Consider the following 20,944-nt stretch of genomic DNA (forward strand, 5'->3'; position numbering starts at 1 on the left):
TCCAATTTTAATAACTTAACCTTACCAGCATCGCTCGCCAGCATACCCTTTGTCCGGCGCATCGATCATCCCAAATGCTTCGATGCATCTTCCAGCCGCCACTCCGCACTGTACCTTACTGTATGAACAAGACTTCCTGTTGGAACTTGGCTCCGGAAATTAATTACTCTGTCTTGAAATCGTTTATTTTAGCCATCTTAAATAAATCCATCCATCTATCCATCTTATAAATCCATCTTAAATAAAAATCCATCTTATAAGTAACGTATTCGTCCTGTGACATTGCCTGGCATATATGTCGCAGCCGGCCACTATTCCGACATGGCTCGTCTGACATGAACGTCCGACATCCAGCAAAGTCGAAATGACCCACAATGCATTTGGGCACACATCCTCCTCTGAGAGTGGGCGAGTTATCGCCAGCACTCTGAGCAAATCTCATACAGCACACCCGTGACTCGCGGCTCGCTCGGCTCCTGTCTGAACACACAATATCCCTCTACCCAAACTTCCACGGAGCCGCACGGCGGAAACACAGGTTTGTACCACACTTTAGTTAAACGACCATTGCCAGGATTCTCGGATAGACGTTTAATTTCACAACACACATGACAAAAATCCGATTTAAATTCAGAGATCGCCGATCGACCTGGCACAACCATCTCAACGCGACGACGCCACGCCGCCCTCCGTCCTGGCGCGCACCCTCGTGCCTCCACACGAATCCCAACACTCCCTGCACGCCGCTCTATTCGCGTTCGCGGCGGGGTTTACCTCGCGTTGGGACATGCAGTCGGCTGTCATAACAAAGTGCTGTCATAACAAATCTACGACCTGACATGTAGTGAGCTGTCAGAACATTGAGCTGTCAGAACTCATCCCTAGCTCGTGAACATCGCAAAAAAACAGGATCTCCGACGCTCCACCTCTCTGACCCAAAATGCACTATATGACACCAATTCCAAAGGTGAGCTGCCTCAGCGATACATCCCACACATACAATACACAATATCTGCCATTGAATGAACTCTTCGATTCAAGTAAAACACACATATTGATTCGAATTCTGCAACCATCTCCAAGAAACCGCTTCATATCAACAGTAAATCGACAAGGGCACTCCGGGTGCTTTCCTGACCCGATTTATATCAATTCGCTTCCCAAACAACTCCCAAACAGATGAAAATCCGGACTCAGTTCAGGACCTCGCCTGTTCTCTCGGATAGACGTTAAAATGGACATTCCCGGCCTGAATTTCCCCCAAGTCGAGCAGATCGCTTACAAAGTTTCACACCGAAACCCTCTGCTTTGCACATGACACACAGACAAACACATTGGCCAGACACACACGTCAATTAACATCCCAATATACATTCATTCCTCATTCATATACGAGTGAGTCTCCCATTCTTCGCGCGAAACTCAGATCGACTCAAATCATGCCTTTCTCCAGCCACTCCCAAACAATCTTTGCTCATTCATGTTACGTCTCTCATTCAAGGAAAAGGATTTTTGGGACTGGTTGGACGGGGGGTGGGTTGAGGTGAAGAAAGGGAAGGCAGGGCGGGGTGTTGGGGTGTTGCCTAGAGCCCTGGGACTGAGCTCAGGTCTTGGGGGGGGGTGGGGGGTGTTGCCTAGAGCCCCGGGACTGAGCTCAGGTCTTGGGGGGTTGGGGGGTCTTGGTCTGGTATCTGGTCCAGCGGCATCACTCGCTGATTTACTTGTTTAACTACCTCCTTAATTGTTTTGTCCTGAACTTTGCTTCCTGAACTTGCTTCCTTTGGCTCTGAAGCTTCAAATTCCTACAATGCAGCTCCTGCTTCAATTTTCAATATTTCAAAACCTAACCTGTCCTTCTCACCCTGTGGCCACCTGGCCCATTTCCTGTGAGCTTATTTATTTTCTCTTGTCCACCAGATCCTGGCCTGCTTTATCTGGACCTCTTGTCTAGAACTTAGTCTAGAGCTTCCTGGCTTGACCTCGTAGTTGTCACTACCTTCTTGTCAAACCTACCTGGTACCTACGCATTTCACCCTTCCTGGCCATGTCCCTTTGGCCGTCTAAGTTAACCACAGCCCTCCTTCCCTGGCATGCAATGGCATACCCCATCTTGTCTCTGGGCTGTTCCTTCCTGGAAAAATCTTGGCCACCCGGTTTCAACCTATATGGCTGTCCGACCTCATTTTCCCCTCCTGGTGCTAACTGTAACTTTAAGCTTACTGTTAAGTCCTTACTTGTATCCTTACTTGTTTATCCTGGCTTTAACAAAGCTACGTCATTCTGAGGCCTAAATGAGCCTCTACTTACAATTTCTGTTCGAGTGCAGACAGCGGGGAAGACAAGGAGACTGAACCCGCGCGAGGGAGGAAGGTACGAATTTGGAATAATAGCCCTCTGATATAAAACAACTCCCACCTTTAATCAAATCAACGTGCCGGCGCCGGCCTCAGGTCAGCCTTCCTCCTGTCCCTCGGGCTCCGTTTCCCGTCCTCCGCGTCTGTTGACACCCCACTCCTGGTACCATCTGTGAAGAATCAGCTCTTCGTTTGCAAAAGAAGTCCACAAATAGCCTGAAAAATGACGCAGTTTATTAAAGCCAACTTATACAGATCCGGAGGAGACAAGACATCTACAGCAAGCTACAGCAAGAACATGCCAAGTCAAGCCTTCCTGAAAACGCATTGATTCTCATTCACTTATATACGAATACGATTATCAGAAAATCTCCGAGAGAACGAAGCGACTGGCGAGAGTCCCTCCCACCGTTATCATTCGGGGGAGTCAGCCCTTCCTTATCATTTGGACCAATTGTTTCTCTGGGCTCCGAGAAAACAGAAATATAACTCACAAAGAGGAGAGTGTATGCTTAGCCAAACAAACCCATATATTTTATGGGTTTGTGTACATGAGTAATCCAAAGCATGTTTATACAGAGTCATGCGTTGCTGTGATTAATACAAAATACATATGGTTAACGATAGGTTTATGTCTGCACTCTAAACATTCTACTCGCGTTACACAAAATCACGCGCATGTGGGCGTGGTTTTACGACCAGCCTCGAAAAAAGCACACGTATACAATTTGTTCAGCATGACCTCAGCGAGCCTTTTCTCATCCAAAACTAAAACGAAGCAAAAACCCTTTATTAACTTTATGAAATAGCATTTTTAGACAACATTTAAATCATAACACATTAGCATCCAACGTCTATATCTGAACTTTAGGCAATAACAAATCTACTACTTGACATATATATATATATATATATATATATATATATACGTATATATATATATATATATATATATATATATATATATATATATATATATATATAAATAAATATATATATATATATATATATATATATATATGTTTATATATATATATACATATATTATCCGTGGGTGATTCTGACTGTCGAATGTCTGTCTGGGGGTGTGGCTTCCTCCATTGAGAAAGTAGCTCCACCCATTCTGGAACAACAAAACAACAACATACATTTTAAGGCCATTTTCCCTGCTAGAGCGGTGGTTAGCCTTGCCGTCCCATGACAATCTTCTCCATTTTGCCCTATTTTCTGCATCTCTCCTTGTTAACCCCCTTGCCCGCATTTCTTCTTCCACCATCTTTAGCCAAGTCTTTCTCGGTCTTCCTCATCCTCGACTTCCTTCTACATTCATTTCCATCACTCTTCGCAACCAGTCACTTTCATCCTCCCTCAACACATGACCAAACCATCTCAACCTGTTCCTCCTCACAGCATCAATCACAGGCTCTATTCCCATCATCTTTTGCAATTCATCATTCGTCTTCCTCTCTCTCAATGATACTCCGCACATCCACCGAACCATTTGCATTTCCACCCTTTCCAGCCTTCATTGCTGCTCTACATTCATGACGCATGTCTCGCTCCCATAAATCATAACACTTCTCACACATGCAGCATACACCTTTCCCTTCAGCTTCAACGACACTCCCCTCCTCATCAGCACGCCACTCAGTTCCCGAAACCTCTTCCATACACATCTCACTCGAGCAACCGTTGCCGAGTCTGATCCACCTTCTCCATTCAGCATGTCTCCGGGGTAGCAAAATGTTTTCACACCTTCCAGCTTCACGCCGTCTGCAAGATCCAACTCAACATTTCCTCCATCTGCAGCTCCCTCTGTGCACACCTTACATTTGAATGTAGCTGCCACACTGGTTAATGACCCTCTCAGACCACTACATTTTTGATTGAATGGAGTTCACTCCGACACCTTTCCTGCACAAAGCACATGGCCACTTCCTAGTTCTTTCCACCTCACCACATGCTTTACCACTTGCCATAACCTTCGTCTTTCCTATATTCACCTTCAGACCTTTTGTCTCCATACATTCCTTCCACTTGTTCATCTTTTCCTTCAGTCCATCCATACTTTCCGCAATCAACACCAGATCATCTGGATACAACAACTCCCACGGTAAACCCTCCTTTACGTTCTGAGCCAGCACCTCCATCACAGCTACAAATAGTAGTGGACTTAGTACCGACCCCTGATGCACTCCCACCTTCACCTCAGACCCACCACTGTTCCCGTCCTTCGTCCTTACAGCTGTGCGTGCTCTTTTGTACATTGCCATCACGACTCTGATCAACCATTCCTCCACTTCTAACTTCCTCAATGCCCATCTCAATACTTTGCGTGGAACCCTATTGAATGCTTTCTCCAGATCAACAAACCCAAGAAACAACTTCTTCCTCTTCTCCATGTACTTTTCCTGCAACTGCCTCACAATAAAGAGCGCGTCTGTCGTTCCTCTTCCTGGCGTAAATCCAAACTGCATTTCGTCGATCTTCACCTTCTTCCTTATCCTCCTCTCCAACACCCTTTCCAATACCTTCATTCCATGCTCCAATAACTTTATCGCTTGGTACGAGCCACACTCCAGAGGGTCACCTTTCCCCTTGTATAGAGGGACGAGGGTACTCAGTTCCCAAACCACTGGAATGCGGCCTTTTTTCACCACCAGATTACAGATCTCTGTCATTCTCTTCACACCCCAACTTCCTGCTGCCTTCAACATATCTCCCACAACTCCCGTCGGCCCTCCTGCTTTTCTACTCTTCATTGCTTTTATCGCTTCCTCAACTTCCTTCTCAGTTATCTTCTCTGCCGGTCCTAAAACTGTGTTACTCTCTATGTTGCCATCCCATTCATTCTCTGTATTCAACAGCATTTCCATATATCTTTTCCATCTTCCTTTAATGCCATCTGGGTCAACAACGATTAGACCCACTTCATCCTTCAAGCAACTCACCCCCATCACATCACACCTCTCTTTCGCTATCTGCTTTGCAATCCTGAATACCGCTCTCTGACCCTCTTCCGAATCCAAGCGTTCTCCGAACATTTTCCTACATGCCTCCTGCGCCTTTGCTACCTCTTTCTTTGCAGCCTTCCTGGCTGCCTTATAACTTTCAAGCTCTGCTTTTTCTGCTCCCGTACCCTTCGCCTTCTGCCACTCCTTGAACTTCTCCATCTTCTCGTCAATCCTCTTTCCAACTTCATCATCCCACCACCATGTTTCCGAGTGCCTCAATGGTCCTTTTGTCCATCCACATACTTCACCAACGGCTCCCAACAGACTATCTTTCATTGACATCCAATCACGTTCAAGCTCAACCACATCATCCTCTACCCTACTCAGCCTCTCTTTTAATTCCTCCCTTACTGTCACCTCTTTCAACCTCCACACCTTCATTCTCGGTTGGTACTTCACCCGCTGAGCTCTACTCGCACCTTTCACCCTTATGTCGCAGACAACCAAGTGGTGCTGTGAAACAGCATCCTCCCCCGGGATCACCTTTGTGTCCCGGAGGTGCCCCCTATCTCGCCTACGCACCATCAGGTAGTCAACGGTTGTCGTCGACCCACCTGACGTGTATGTAACAAGCTTATTATCCCCTTTCTGGAACTGAGTCTTACAAATCAACAAATCAGGTCCATTAGCAAACTCCAAAATCCTTTCACCTTCTCCATTTCTCACATCATATCCGTAACCCCCATGAACTCCCTCAAAACCGTCCATACTCCTTCCCACATGTCCATTTAGGTCTCCTCCTACCACAACAACTTCCTCATTTTCACGTTTTCCATCAGCTTCTTGATCGCACACCAGAACATGTCCTTCTCCTCATCGCTCCGACCAACCTGCGGAGCATATCCCGAGATGACGTTCACCAAGAGCTTTCCAATCATCATTTTCACCATCATCAACCTGTCACTCACTCTAGTCACACTCACCACACTGTCTACAAACTCCTCAGAAAACAGGACACCAACACCATTCACGCCTTCTGGGCACCCTTGCCACACAAACTTGGATTTCTGTCCCTGCCTACCCTTCACCATTCTCACACCACTTCCCTTCCATCTCGTCTCTTGCACACAACATTTGTCCACTCTTCTTCTGACCAATACTTCCACCTCTTCACCTGATCTCCCTGTCATTGTCCCTACATTCCATGTCCCAAACCTCAGAAACCGATCTCCACTTCGGGCTGTACCCTGCTCATATGTAGTGGTAATTGTCATGGTTCTCTTTTTGAGGCAATGTTTTTTTGGCCGGATGCCCTTCCTGATGCCAACCCTCTTAGTCGCCTCTTACGACACGCGGGGATACTGTGTACCTATTCTAACCAGGTTACACACCGGGTAGACACGGAAAAGATAAATAAATAAAAAGACACGGAAAAGATAAAAGAAAGGAAAATGGTTTTGTAGTCGGCCGGCACACAGCTTTGAGTTCAATGAAGACGCTTGTAGCCGTTGGTGGTTCTGGAAAAACATTTGAAAAACCATTTCAAACCACTGGAAAACCCATTCTGGAAGAGGCTTCAAAAACAAATAGCTTTGAGGGTCTTTTACTCGCATGGCTTTGAGGCCTGTTTTGTTAGGCCTGTGGTGTCTTGCTCTCTCTCACAGTTTTATTTCAACTCTAATTCGATATCTCATTTCATTTTTCACGGTCGCTAACATCGTTTTAGACTCGGTTGAAAAAAAGCGGGAATAAAATCCGATGAAAGTTTCTGTTTATCGAATGAAATGCATTTTCAAAGGCCTGTAAAATAAAGCCCATTCATTGAGTCACCCTCATGATTTTATCTCGAATTCACCATCTGATTTCATTTTTATCGATGGTTTTAGACTCGGTTTCAGCAATAATTGAAAAAATAAACGCACACGCCGAAATCGGAAAATTGCCGACACATATAAAATAATCGCGGCTTTTCACGCCTCGATAGATCTTACACCGCCCAAGATGACACAGACAGGAAATTGCCGAGATTTATGAAGAATTCGCGTCGGACGTTTCCATCGTCACGATTAAATGTTTGACTTTATACATAGTCAACAATGTTGGGAGAGGGGCGAAGCTTCGTTCACGTATCGCCACAGACGGCAAATTGCCTATTAAATAATCGCAGCTTTTCAGAGCGATATATCTTACACCGCCCAAGTAACAGAGACAGGAAATTGCCGAGAGATATTTCTTCGTTCTTATTTGATAAGTTATGTGCACATACACTTTAAATAAGTTTATTTGAAATATTTAATTGTAAAAATGTCATTTACTTGCCATTTGATGATTACGTGCGACACTTCCTCTTCCTCTTGGGGATCGTGAACATTCATGCGTTGTGTGGAAACTCCCATTTTCGAAATGAACGAGACGGTTGATGAACGAATAAATGAACGTCAACGCAGACTGAAAAAATGTCATTCATGAAAAATGGCAAGTGTGTTTGTGTGTGTATGTGTGTGTATGTGTATACAGTGCATTCAGAAAGTATTCAGACCCATTCACTTTTTTCACATTTTGTTATGTTGCAGCCTTATGCTGAAATCGTTTAAATTCTTTTTTTCTCTCATCAATCTACACTCAATACCCCGTAATGACAAAGAGAAAACAGGATTTTAGAAAGTTTTGTAAATTTATTAAAAAGCAAAAACTGAAATATCACATTGACATAAGTATTCAGACCCTTTGCTATGACATTTGAAATTTTAGCTCAGGTGCCTCCCATTTTTCTTGATCATCTTTGAGATGTTTCTATACCTTGATTGGAGTCTACCTGTGGTAAATTCAATTGATTGGACATGATTTGGGAAGGCACACACCTGTCTATATAAGGTCTCACAGCTGACAATGCATATCAGAGCAAAAACCAAGCCATGAGGTCGAAGGAACTGCCTGCAGAGCTCAGAGACAGGATTGTGTCGAGGCACAGATCTGGGGAAGCCTACAAAATAAATCTCTGCTGCATTGAAGGTTCTCAAGAGCACAGTGGCCTCCATAATACTTAAATGGAAGAGGTTTGGAACAACCAGGACTCTTCCTAGAGCTGGCCGCCCAGCCAAACTGAACAATCGGGGGAGAAGGGCCTTGGTAAGAGAAGTGACCAAGAACCCGATGGTCACTCTACCTGAGCTCCAGAGATCCTGTGTGGAGATGGGAGAAACTTCCAGAAGGACAACCATCACTGCAACACTCCACCGATCTGGGCTTTATGGCAGAGTGGCCAGACGGAAGCCTCTTCTCAGTGAAAGACACATGAAAGCCCACAGAATCTTGTTTCTCACAGTCTGAGAGTCCTTTTGGTGCTTTTTTGCAAACTCCAAGTGGGCTTTCATGCGACATGCGACATTCAGCATGCGACATTGCCGGGGCACCTAAGGCCGGCCGCTGTGCAGCACGTGGAGATGGAATTGAGAGGGAGCGAAGTACAATAATTGATTGATTAATTGCATAATCAAAATAAATAAATGATAAACGTAAAATAATATCTTAATCATTTGGCTAATAGCATACCTAAACCAATACCATTTCATCCGAATCTGTAACTTTGAAAATTGATTAAACAATTAATCAAAAAATTAAATAATCTATACAATAAGAGAGCCGTTTGCCTGTGTGTGTATGTCTGTGTCGCCATTTTTCTAAGAGATGGCTGAACGGATCTTCGTCAAACTTTCAGGGGCTTGTTAGTGAGTGCCAGGGAGTGTTTTAGACAAAAAAAAATGTATTTTTAAATATTTGAGAAAAATGGTCGATTTTTTGTGGGATTAATAAATAAATTAATAAATCGCTCTATAGTTAGTGCCGAAGCCTTTTTGATTAATGACAGTTATATACAAGTTCACATCCGCATAAATAAATACAAAACAATTACCAGACATTTGAACACAATCATCAAACAATTCAGATGCAATCAAACAATTCCCCAGAAGCGGTCGAAGTTGGTGGTAGGTCTTCTTCTTCTTCCTGAGCGTCATCAAATTTAACTCAAACGTGATCAACGGCACATTCACCAGCACATATTCAATGAAAAACTGGTATTATACTGGTGTTTCTACATTCTCAGTGTGGTAAATACTGTTCTGGTGTTTTTACATTCTCCTTGTGGTAAATAATGAACTAGTATTTTTACATTATCCGTGTGGTAAATACTGTACTGGTGTCACCTTAGAAGTGGAATTAAATGCTTTTCGTTGAATATATGCTGGTGAATGTGCCATTGATCACGTTTCTGAGTTAATACTTAGGCAGTTAAGACCGAAAAATAGGGCGTATCGTTCATTTTTTCAGGAAAGCACCAAATTTGGCACAGATGTAGTATGGACCTATACAATTGTTTTCCTGAGGGGCGCCCAAAAATTCAGAACCCCTGGTGGCCGCCATATTGAATTTCAACATGACCGCCTTCTGTGACCTATTTCCCTCAATAACTTCTATACTCAATAACTTCTATACTTCTATACACCACAGTTCCAGTGTCTTACCCCATGTTTTCATGGTCTCTGAATCCAATGGGATCAATTGCATAAAGATTGGCATCCATCATCTTTAATTTCAAGATGGCCGCCATGGTGTTTCCATTTTCCTTGAATCTCTCATAGTATTTTAGGTAAAATTTCAATTCCAAGTGATACACATTGTTTTATTGGTCTCTGATAACAATGGAATGGTATTAATTAATAAAAGTTACACATAGTTGCAGTTTTAACTTAAAATATTGTGGGCACTTGAAAGGTGGAGGCTCTCGCACAGACGCGTAGTACTACAAGCACTGTCCATCGCAGTCACACAGTGATGTGCAGGGCAGATTTGCCCTGGAGCATTTACAGTTGCCTTTACAGGCCGACTTACAATGGCAGCTTGTAAGCTCTGAACATGCCTCCTGCATCAGTGGTATTGTGGTTCAAATTGGTGTCCAAGAAGTCCCTGTTTTCATCCAGCCCCAATCAGCTGGTGATGGAAGTTCTGGGTAGGGCACAAGTGCCTGACTCCATACGTGTCCAAAACATGCACGTTTTAGGAGTTGTTCGAAGGCATCTGCTGTTGGGGGAATGTGATCAATTGTTCTTGCCTTCTTCGTGAACAAGTGTCGGCACATGTCATTCACTGTCTTTATCTCGGTAGTCCGGTCATAGAGGATGGCAACATATCTTTCTATGCTCTGTAGTTCCATAGTAATAGCGTCCACAGATGGCCTATAAGCGAGAGCATGAAAGGTCTGCGTGATGCTGGGGTATGCCTCCCAAGCCTTCCAGGCTGTCTTTTTCCCAATTTGGGCAAAAAATGACACTGTGTCGCAGCCAGTGAATGCATGAAATAATGGCAAAGACTCAGACTTCCTGCAGCCAAGGCCGGTGGCAATTTTATGGATGGCAAGGTAGCGGTAGCTTTTACCAGTGCCAATGGCAATCCAGAGTTCCTCCACACCGTATGACTGGTAGGTAAAGTAGTGTGCTATTGCCAAGACCACAATATCAGAATCTACAGTTCGAATCAATACCCGTTTTCTCCCCATTTTCACGGCATCCAGGACATTTTTTTGGATTTTTTGAATTTTCTGAATTTTTGGGCGCCCCTCAGGAAAACAATTGTATAGGTCCATACTACATCTGTGCCAAATTTGGTGCTTTCCTGAAAAAATGAACGATGCTTCCTCTTAACTGCCTAACTATAAGTTTGATGACGTTCAGGAAGAAGAAGAAGACAGCACCAACAAAACCACAAATGTTGTATATCCCAAGGCTCTGCAATAATACACCGAGGTCATGAATATGTCTAAAGGTATGTTGATTTGGCATTTGTGATGGATTCTGATTTGGATGTAATTGCTTTTCCATTGTATTTGCCCTCATTCCAAATATGTTAATGTTTCTTTTTCACCTGAGCAACACCAGGCACTTCAGCTATAAACACCTACATACTTTACTCAGGGTACAAATACAAATACAGTACAACTTTGTGTGGGAGATAACATGGGCTATGTGGCTGCAGCCTCATGCAGGAGTGTGGGGGACCGGGGGAGGGATGTAAATTATCTATGTAAATGTGCACCGTGTAGCGCCACCTGGTGTTGGTGGCAGAGGTTACAATTTCTTTTTTTACCTGGGCAACACTGAGGTTAAAGCACTCTTCACATGGGTGAATTTTTCCTCCCACCCTTCCCACTCCCGCCCCCTCCAAAAACAGCCGGACCTGTCAAAGCATCCCCCCCACCCCCCACAAAGATATATATATATATATATATATATATATATATATATATATATATATATATTTATATATATATATATATATATATATATATATACAGTTTCTCTTTCCCCTCCCTCTTCCTTCCCCCAGGCAACGCCGGAAAAAATACCCTTTACAGCCAAATCACTTGGTTACTGTAATATCTAAATACCGGCTTCCTAGTTCGGTGTGGAGGTTGAAAGAGGTGACAGTAAGGGAGGCATTAAAAGAGAGGCTGAGTAGGGTCGAGGATGATGTGGTTGAGCTTGAAAGTGGTTGGATGTCAATGAAAGCTAGTCTGTTGGGAGCCGTTGGTGAGGTATGTGGATGGACAAAAGGACCACCGAGGCACTCGGAAACATGGTGGTGGGATGATGAAGTTGGAAAGAGGATTGACGAGAAGAGGAAGAAGTTCAAGGAGTGGCAGAAGGCGAAGGGTACGGGAGCAGAAACAGCAGAGCATGAAAGTTATAAGGCAGCCAAGAAGGCTGCAAAGAAAGAGGTAGCAAAGGCGCAGGAGGCATGTTGGAAAATGGTCGGAGAACGCTTGGATTTGGAAGAGGGTCAGAGAACGGTATTCAGGATTGCAAAGCAGATAGCGAAAGAGAGGTGTGATGTGATGGGGGTGAGTTGCTTGAAGGATGAAGTGGGACAAATTGTTGTCGACCCAGATGGAATTAAAGGAAGATGGAAAAGATATATGGAAATGCTGTTGAATAAAGAGAATGAATGGGATGGCAACATAGAGAGTAACCCAGTTTTAGGACCGGCAGAGAAGATGACTGAGAAGGAAGTTGAGGAAGCGATAAAAGCAATGAAGAGTGGAAAAGCCGGAGGGCCAACGGGAGTTGTGGGAGATATGTTGAAGGCAGCAGGAAGTTGGGGAGTGAAGAGAATGACAGAGATCTGTAATCTGGTGGTGAAAGAAGGCCGCATTCCAGTGGATTGGGAACTGAGTACCCTCGTCCCTCTATACAAGGGGAAAGGTGACCCTCTGGAGTGTGTCTCGTACCGAGCGATAAAGTTATTGGAGCATGGAATGAAGGTATTGGAAAGGGTGTTGGAGAGGAGGATAAGGAAGAAAGTGAAGATCGACGAAATGCAGTTTGGATTTATGCCAGGAAGAGGAATGACAGACGCGCTTTTCATTGTGAGGCAGTTGCAGGAGAAGTACATAGAGAAGAGGAACAAGTTGTTTTTGGGGTTTGTTGATCTGGAGAAAGCATTCGATAGGGTTCCACGCAAAGTATTGACATGGGCATTGAGGAAGTTAGGAGTGGAGGAATGGTTGATCAGAGTAGTGATGGCAATGTACAAAAGAGCGCGCACAGCTGTAAGGACGAAGGACGGGAACAGTGGTGAGTTTGAGGTGAAGGTGGGAGTGCATCAGGGGTCGGTACTAAGTCCACTACTATTTGTAGCTGTGATGGAGGTGCTGGCTCAGAACATAAAGGAGGTTTACCGTGGGAGTTGTTGTATGCAGATGATCTGGTGTTGATTGCGGAAAGTATGGATGGACTGAAGGAAAAGATGAACAAGTGGAAGGAATGTATGGAGACAAAAGGTCTGAAGGTGAATATCGGAAAGACGAAGGTGATGGCAAGTGGTAAAGCATGTGGTGAGGTGGAAAGAACTGGGAAGTGGCTGTGTGCTGTGTGCAGGAAGGGTGTCGGAGTGAACTCCATTCAATGTACAATGTGCGCTGAGTGGGTTCATCAAAAATGTAGTGGTCTGAGAGGGTCATTTACCAGTGTGGCAGCTACATTCAAATGTAAGGTGTGCACAGAGGGAGCTGCAGATGGAGGAAATGTTGAGTTGGATCTTGGAGACGGCCTGAAGCTGGAAGGTGTGAAAACATTTTGCTACCTCGGAGACATGCTGAATGGAGAAGGTGGATCAGACTCGGCAACAGTTGCTCGAGTGAGATGTGCATGGAAGAAGTTTCGGGAACTGAGTGGCGTGCTGATGATGAGGGGAGTGTCGCTGAAGCTGAAGGGAAAGGTGTATGCTGCATGTGTGAGAAGTGTTATGATTTATGGGAGCGAGACATGGGTAATGAACGTAGAGCAGCAACGAAGGCTGGAAAGGGTGGAAATGCGAATGGTTCGATGGATGTGCGGAGTATCGTTGAGAGAGAGGAAGACAAATGATGAATTGCGAAAGATGATGGGAATATTGCCTGTGATTGATGCTGTGAAGAGGAACAAGTTGAGATGGTTTGGTCATGTGTTGAGGAAGGATGAAAGTGACTGATTGAGAAGAGTGATGGAAATTAATGTAGAAGGAAGTAGAGGGCGGGGAAGACCGAGAAAGACTTGGCTAAAGATGGTGGAAGAAGAAATGCGGGCAAGGGGGTTAACAAGGAGAGATGCAGAAAATAGGGCAAAATGGAGAAGATTGTCATGGGGACCGCAAGGCTAACCCCCGCTCTAGCAGGGAAAATGGCCTTAAAATGCATGTTGTTGTTGTTGTAGTTCAAAAGGTGCCTGGGATATTGACCAAATGAGAAAGAAAATAAATAAGTACTTAATAAATTGATAATAATCAAGTAGGTAATTGATTAATCCAAAAATTAAAAAAATACTATTATTGCCAAAGCACTTGTTCATTCTTGTGCCCAAATTTCAGCTTCTTTGCTCAAAGGATGGCTGAGATATCACCAAGACAAACAAGAAAACAAACAAACGGAGTGAAAACTGAGTGCTCACTATCGGCGCGCGTCATCGCTGGGCCCCCTTCAGTGCCTGGAGATGATGTCAGGGAGCACCTGGAGATGGAGTAGGAAAGGGGCGGTGAACAATAATCCCCAAAAATACAATCTTTTTTTTTCTCTCCTTAAAACAATCCCCAGCATTCACTGAGGAACCCGTGAAAGTTTGACGAAAATCCGTTTAGCCTTCTCTGAGAAAAATGGCGACACATACATATATACAAACACGTACACGCACTCATACATATACACATACACACACAGATAGCTCTCTTATAGCATAGATATTCTTAAAGCAAACAAAGAAATAAACCTGGCACTTGTACACACCAATCACAATCACCTCTCCTGTCCCTTTGTGAACCGACAAGGCTATTATAACTTATAACTAGATGTATTATATTGAAGGTGTGTAAGCGAGAAGAGGTGAGCCATGAAAAAAAAAAGGAACGTTTTAAAATGGATAAAGAAAAGTAAGATGTCCGGAGGTGGGGAAATGTACAAACGTGGAGGAAGTCTCCCGGGTATGCAGAAGTATGTATCCCGGACAAGGCTTCCGTCCTTGGCAAACACGCGCGCACATCCGCGGCTATCCCCAGACAATGTCGGAACTCCAACTTGGCAAATGTAAGTAATACCAGGTCCCTACTGGTCGGGAGGTCAGCAGCGGGCCATCTGCCGGGATTAGCGCTTGGCGCGGTTTGAGCCGCGATCTTGTTCCGCTCAAACGTTCCCTTCCATGACCCCCACGCACCTGAAACCCAAGGAGGTTGGATCGCCGTGCGGATTGTCTTCCATCAATGGTGGCAGGTCAGAACTGGGGAAGGCTACACGGTCTGTACACCCTAATAGGACTATAGGATAACCTCCACCATGCAACCGACCAAAATCTTCACCGATCATGCACTTTGATAAACTTTTTACAAACATGGCGTAATTTCACATTGTGCATAATACTTACATTGTACGTCACGTGATTGTGCTTTGAAAGAGATGCGGATGGGTTTTGTGGAACCCTTATTGGGAATGGCACCGGGGAGGGAGTCACAACGGCATGGCAGAGTTGAAAACTAGAACGGCACTGGTAGAGTGCATACCTCCACCAAGCTGGAGGGTTTACGTTTTGTATCCCACTGATAGTTTACGTTTTGTATCCCACCGATAGTTTACGTTTTGTATCCCACTGATAGGCTGGATCTGCATCTGGATCTGAACCAAAATCGAATCGGCACGTTCTTGTCATCCAACCAACTCACCCACCGAGTTTTGTCATAATCCGTCCACAACTTTTTGAGATATCCTGATATATGTATTGGTTTTAGTCCAATGGTGAAGAATTACTTAAATATTTTCTGATCCGAATCCAGATACGGATCTTCACCAAAATCTAATCATTTCATCCTTGTCACATACTTAACCTCTCCACCAAATTTCGTCCGGATCCGTCCACAAGTTTTTGAGATATCCTGTTCATAGACAGACAGAGAAACAGACACGGGTGAAAACATTACCTCCTCTGTCCACCTTCGGTGCTGAAGGTAAAGATATCTAAGTATTTCACAAAAGTTACAGAAATTCTCAAGTTCCAGGAGATTCAAATGAAGCATGCAAGCACCAACCACACACATCATTATACCTGTGAGTACTTCTATAAACTAGATGGTATTTATACGAGGAGAATACTTTGCACAGTCTTGTGGACTTGATGCGAGCCAACTCTTCCGTTTTTTAAAGGGGTTTTTTCCTTTGATCCAATATGGCTGCCAGACCAGTGATTGATGACATCACTCTTACCAAACTATATATCCCATGGAAAGTTGATCAATTAGTTAAAGTTTCGCATTGTTTGGTCAAGCGGTTTCAAAGGGTTTTTTTATTTTATTTTCGCTTAGTTCCAATATGGCTACCCAACTACGTGACCTATGACATCATAAATCGACCCTGGCTCCAATTGGGTAGGGGATAAGGTGTGTGAAGTTTCATATTGATTGGACAAGGTTCGTTTTCTATCCAAGATGGCTGTCAAACCACCTGACCTATGATATCATCATTTTCACACAATGTGCAGCTATGGTGTTAGATGATATTTGGAAAGCGTCGCTTCGATAGGTTCAGCTATTTCAGAGAAATATAGTCTCCTTTGATCCAACATGGCTTCCAGACCATGTGACCTATGATTTATTCGTAAACACCATGGTATCCCCATGGCTAGGGGAATGTGTGTGAAGGTTCCCCTCAATCTGTCCAGCCGTTCTAAAGAAGGTTTTAGGTTAAATCCAATATGGCTGCCAGACAAAGTGATCTGTGATTTATTCATGGACACCCTATATTCCCCAAGGCTAGTAGATCATGTGCATGAGGTTTTGCATCGATCTGGTCAGCCGTTCCTGAAAAGAAGATTTTAAAAGTTTTTTTTATGTTCAATTCAACATGACTACCGAACAACGTGATCTATGATGTCATCAATTGAAATCTGTCGACCAAATCATCCCTGGATGACTCAAAAATGTTCATACTGATCGGATCAAGGTTGCACTTGTTGAATTATGACGTCATAATGAAAGCACCAATGATATCACCAATTAACATACCTTATTCCCCATGGGGAATACTTGACAATGAGCCATGTTTCCATTTTTTTCCATGGAGCGGTTATGGAGATATAGAGGTGCAAAGTTTTTCGCACGATATTTCAAAAAGTTATGGATGGATTATGACAAAACTTGGTGGATGAGTTGGGTAGACGACAAGAACAAGCCGATTCGATTTTGGTTCAGGTTTGAATGCAGATCTGACCTTTCAGAGGGATACAAAACGTAAACTGCTCACCCTGGCCGAGGTATGCCCTCTCGTTTATAAGTGCCATTCTAGTTTATAAATGTTGTAGTCCAAACTTTACAGATGTATTCACATTGTAATGGTACAGCACTGTACATACTTTAAGGACGTATTCATGTTGTAATGGTACAGCACTGTACATACTTTATAGACGTACTCACATTGCAAAGGTACAGCACTGTACATACTTTATAGACGTACTCACATTGCAAAGGTACAGCACTGTACATACTTTATAGACGTACTCACATTGCAAAGGTACAGCACTGTACATACTTTATAGACGTACTCACATTGCAAAGGTACAGCACTGTACATACTTTATAGACGTACTCACATTGCAAAGGTACAGCACTGTACATACTTTATAGACGTACTCACATTGTAAAGGTACAGCACTGTACATACTTTATAGACGTACTCACATTGTAAAGGTACAGCACTGTACATACTTTAAAGACGTATTCATATTGTAATGGTACAGCACTGTACATACTTTATATACGTACTCACATTGCATAGGTACAGCACTGTACATACTTTATAGACATACTCACATTGCAAAGGTACAGCACTGTACATACTTTATAGACGTACTCACATTGCAAAGGTACAGCACTGTACATACTTTATAGACGTACTCACATTGCAAAGGTACAGCACTGTACATACTTTATAGACGTACTCACATTGTAAAGGTACAGCACTGTACATACTTTATAGACGTACTCACATTGTAAAGGTACAGCACTGTACATACTTTAAAGACGTATTCACATTGTAATGGTACAGCACTGTACATACTTTATAGACGTACTCACATTGCAAAGGTCCAGCACTGTACATACTTTATAGACGTACTCACATTGCAAAGGTACAGCACTGTACATACTTTATAGACGTACTCACATTGCAAAGGTACAGCACTGTACATACTTTATAGACGTACTCACATTGCAAAGGTACAGCACTGTACATACTTTATAGACGTACTCACATTGCAAAGGTACAGCACTGTACATACTTTATAGACGTACTCACATTGCAAAGGTACAGCACTGTACATACTTTATAGACGTACTCACATTGCAAAGGTACAGCACTGTACATACTTTATAGACGTACTCACATTGTAAAGGTACAGCACTGTACATACTTTAAAGACGTATTCATATTGTAATGGTACAGCACTGTACATACTTTATAGACGTACTCACATTGCAAAGGTCCAGCACTGTACATACTTTATAGACGTACTCACATTGCAAAGGTACAGCACTGTACATACTTTATAGACGTACTCACATTGCAAAGGTACAGCACTGTACATACTTTATAGACGTACTCACATTGCAAAGGTACAGCACTGTACATACTTTATAGACGTACTCACATTGCAAAGGTACAGCACTGTACATACTTTATAGACGTACTCACATTGCAAAGGTACAGCACTGTACATACTTTATAGACGTACTCACATTGCAAAGGTACAGCACTGTACATACTTTATAGACGTACTCACATTGCAAAGGTACAGCACTGTACATACTTTATAGACGTACTCACATTGTAAAGGTACAGCACTGTACATACTTTAAAGACGTATTCATATTGTAATGGTACAGCACTGTACATACTTTATAGACGTACTCACATTGTAAAGGTACAGCACTGTACATACTTTATAGACGTACTCACATTGCAAAGGTACAGCACTGTACATACTTTATAGACGTACTCACATTGCAAAGGTACAGCACTGTACATACTTTATAGACGTACTCACATTGCAAAGGTACAGCACTGTACATACTTTATAGACGTACTCACATTGCATAGGTACAGCACTGTACATACTTTATAGACGTACTCACATTGCAAAGGTACAGCACTGTACATACTTTATAGACGTACTCACATTGCAAAGTTACAGCACTGTACATACTTTAAAGACGATCTAACATTCTAATTAGTACGTACAGTCAAATGTGTGTTGTGGCCCTGCCCCCCTTCAGGCTGATTGACAGTCGTAGGCCCACCCATCTTGACACTTCATTTGCCAATGCGTAAATATTTAGCTACACCTACTTTTCGTGGAATCCTTTCAAGTTATGAAAAATTAAGGCGTCGTGGACCTTCCCACTGTTAAATGCAGTAGCTTCGTGTTTGAACAAAGTACTGAGCTGAACCCAATGTTGAGTTACTGTCTGAAAATAATTACAAATGGGCTATTTTTGTTCTGTCAATTTTGTAGTTCAGCGATACTGTCCAAACGTTTAACCCTTTGTGCGCTGCTGTCGCAGATTTGTCACAAGATGCGAATTCTTCTTTTTTTTAACGTAAAAAAATGTAACTTTATTGAAAATTTTGAGAAAAAATCAACAGATGCAGCACACAAAGGGTTAATAAGTGCTATTTGATGTGGAAATCCTCCACATTGGTTGGTACTTTTATAGGTTTACAAGTAAGTTCCTATCTTGGTAGGTTATATTTTTTGAGGAATTGTCAGTTATGGACGGATTTGGACGAAACTTGGTGGAGAGGTTGGGTGTCTGACAAGGACAAATATATTCGATTTTGGTGAAGATCTGAATATGGATTCGGATACAGTAATTATTTAATTTTTAAGTGATTATTCACCATTGAGAGATCTGGCGAAAAACTATACGGTACATAGCAGGATATCTCAAAACGTTATGGACGGATTTGGACGAAACTTGGTGGAGAGGTTGGGTGTCTGACAAGGACAAATATATTCGATTTTGGTGAAGATCTGAATATGGATTCGGATACGATAATTATTTAATTTTTAAGTGATTCATCACCATTGAGAGATCTGGCGAAAAGGGATATACAACATAATATTTTAAAAGGTTATGGACGAGTTGGTTCGGTGATAAGAACAGGCCGATTAAATTTTGGTTCAGGTCCGAATCCAGATCCAGCCTATCAGTGGGATACAAAACATAAACTGTTCAGCCTGGTGGAGGTGTGCGCTCTACCGAGTGCCATTCTCGTACTTACATAGAAAGTCTTCCGACTTCCTGATATATCGTCAATTCAATTTTAAATTTGGTATCACATTTCATATTTGTCACTATTTATGCAATTATATCAAATTCATGAAAATGACAAAAAACAGAGTCATCTTACTTACTTCAAAATAATTTTCCCAGAAAATGTCCCCTCACTTTTGAATGGCGATTAACGCCCCTGATTTTATAGGGAACTTTGACGCAGGAGGAGTCATAATTCTGCCCATCAAAACCTGCGCTATTATTACCAACCTATGGTTGTTTGTGACCGCTCCGTGCTTTTCAAATGCTGAACATCAAGGAAGGATGCAGCACGTTCCATTATATTAAAGTCTTTGGAATGACTCGGTCGGGATTCGAACCTCCGAGACTCAGAGCGGACACTCTCCAACCGTTACGAAACCGTCTCTAGTCATTTGATACTTTTTTTTTTATCACCAATTAATCCAGTATTCGTAAACGCAAATAAAATTTGTAAATTAAAATAATTTGTAAATGTAAATTTTGTAAATGAAAAGTATTTGTAAACGCACAAAACACAGTGTGAAGATGTTAAAATGCCAGCGAAAGGGTTCACCTGCTGCTTTGAGCAGAGCTAAGAGTTACAGCCTTGGCGGATCATCAGCGCTGGGGTCGAAATTTGATTCCCGCCGGGCTGAAGCGCAATGACAATGACGTCACGCCACGTGAGAGTCGCGTTTCATCTCCGCTTGTTTACGTCTTTCGGCAACGCAATGACGATGACGTCACGTACGGGTCGCGTTTCAGCTCCGCCTGTTT

General features: G+C 43.0%; 2 protein-coding genes across 2 annotated transcripts in view; both read left to right on the forward strand.

Annotated features, from left to right (window-relative positions):
* The window catches only part of DTD1 (D-aminoacyl-tRNA deacylase 1), a 903,613-nt gene that overhangs the window by 405,355 nt on the left and 477,314 nt on the right, over positions 1 to 20,944 (forward strand). The window lies entirely within an intron of this gene.
* The window catches only part of BTBD7 (BTB domain containing 7), a 643,025-nt gene that overhangs the window by 205,240 nt on the left and 416,841 nt on the right, over positions 1 to 20,944 (forward strand). The gene's annotated exons all lie outside the window — the stretch shown is intronic.

This window comes from Myxine glutinosa, chromosome 5 (assembly GCF_964187855.1).
Source record: "Myxine glutinosa chromosome 5, kmMyxGlut1.1, whole genome shotgun sequence".
Classification (NCBI taxonomy): Eukaryota; Metazoa; Chordata; class Myxini; order Myxiniformes; family Myxinidae; genus Myxine; species Myxine glutinosa.